Consider the following 1,984-nt stretch of genomic DNA (forward strand, 5'->3'; position numbering starts at 1 on the left):
TGGATACCTATACAAATTTCGAACGCCTCCAATCTTTTATGTCTGCTGAGTTTAATGTCCATGTTTAAACAGCATATTTTATTCTAAAGAAGTCTTCTGTTCTACAGAAGTCTTCAGTGGTCTTTACAGCGATTCTAATAAGTATCTAATTAAAAATTTCTTTATTCCGTTCCGGGGAACAGAATTTAGCAATAAGGCAGCATCATTAAAGGTATGTATGTAGTTTTTACGTTGGCAGCACTGCTGCTGAGGATGTGTTGAGAATGTTCTCAAATTCTTCATTCAAATCAAATTGTAAAATTATTTAAAAGATTCATTCTTTCAAATACCTAGTAAAGATGAGTGCAAAAATTTTAATTACTTTGCCATAAAATCGAGTAGAAGAAGGAGAAACAAAGAAAAAGAAGAAGAGTACAAACAGGCGCTTATGTATGGCAATGCGCGAGTTACTAAGTACGGCCAAAACATTTTTGTTAAGTAATTTCAATTTTGTTGTTGTTGTCATTATTGATTCAAGGGGGAAGAGAGAGTGAAGTGAGAGTTGAGAATATTTCATTTGATTTCATGTTTTTATTTTTTATTTCTTTGATGTTATTAAATTTTATGTACTACTAATGATTAACAGCAACAACAACATAATGATGGCTCTTGCATGATTTTGTTGTTGTTATTATTTTTTCATTATTTTGTCTTAACTCCTCATTCGCTTTGGTTAACTATGCTGTATGTGTGTGTTGTTTTTCTTTTTTTATTGAGTGATATTCTAACTCAGTGATTTCAAGTCACGCTCTCTCTCTCTTTGTATCTCGTTGTTTTGTGAGAGAGAGTTTTAATTTCGTCATTGAGTATGGTTGGTTATTGAGCCGAGTATCATCACCATTATTTGTTTGCCTGTGTGTGTGTGTGTGTTGCTTTGTTGTTTACCTTTTTGTTGCTGCTGTTGTTGTATCTTCTGTTTGATTTGGTTTGTGCATGGTCGGTTGCTTTGGCCATTCTTCTCATCACTATTTCTTCTTTGGTTTCTCGTGTCCACAATGTTTATTGGCGCGCATCTATTGTAACGTTTCGCACATCATCGCATCGCATAGTTGTGCTGCTGACGCTGCCGAACAACATCATCATCATCGTGTTCATCATTCGAAGTAACCACGCCGTAGTAGATGTTGGCGTCGCGTCGCTGCCAACGTCAAACATTTATATTTTTTGCCATATGAACGAAGAACAACGCTTGGCTTTGTTCGGTTTTGTGTGCATTCGTTGTTGTTGTTGGTGTGTGTGTGTGTTTCTTTTGTTTATGTGTGCGTCAGTGTTTAAGTGTGGTGAGTGCATGTTTGTTTCTTTTCTGTCTGTTTTGTAATTTGCTGGCTTGGCCGGTCATTTGAACAGGACACACAATTTAGAATTAGACAGCGCGTGTTACAGAGCGGTTGGCATTTTGGTGACGAAGCTTTAAAGCGCCCTCACTTCTTTTTTACAACTTTTTTAGTTTTTTCCTTTAAAAAACAACAAAAAATACTTTCGGCATAACATTTTTGGCTAAAAACAAGAAAACTAAAAACAAAATAAAATATTTTGGACAAATTAAAAAAAAAAACAAAAAGAAAAAATTAATTAAATAAATTTTAAGTTAAATTTTATGTTCCAAAAAAAAGAAAGAAAAGTGCAAAACAAAAATTTGTCAAAATTCAAAATTCGTTAAAATTTTAAGTTACTTTCATTTATCGACAAAAAATTTTTGAGTTTCATTTTTATTTTTAACAAAAAATCAAATAAACAAAAACGCGCGCGTTAACAAAAAACAAGTGCAAATAATTTAAAAAATATGGTGTTTCCAATTGAATTAAATGGTAATTAAAGAATAAAAATAAAAATTTGAATAAAAAATGAAATAAAGAACAATAAATGTGAATTGCATGGATGGATAATAAAATAAAAAATGCAACAACAACAAATTGCAAAGAGTAATAAATAAACACAGTGAAAA

At 32.0% G+C, this 1,984-nt stretch overlaps 1 protein-coding gene across 1 annotated transcript in view; it reads left to right on the plus strand.

Moving 5' to 3' along the window:
* Positions 1–1,398: 1,398 nt before the first annotated feature.
* zld (zinc finger protein zelda) overlaps positions 1,399–1,984 on the plus strand; it is a 162,103-nt gene continuing 161,517 nt past the window's right edge. Inside the window, exon 1 of the mRNA XM_073972658.1 lies at positions 1,399–1,847. The gene's annotated coding sequence lies outside the window, so the exon portion shown is untranslated. The remainder of the gene's footprint in view (positions 1,848–1,984) is intronic.

This window comes from Musca autumnalis, unplaced genomic scaffold, assembly GCF_047663935.1.
Source record: "Musca autumnalis isolate F117 unplaced genomic scaffold, ASM4766393v1 scaffold_3, whole genome shotgun sequence".
Lineage (NCBI taxonomy): Eukaryota > Metazoa > Arthropoda > Insecta > Diptera > Muscidae > Musca > Musca autumnalis.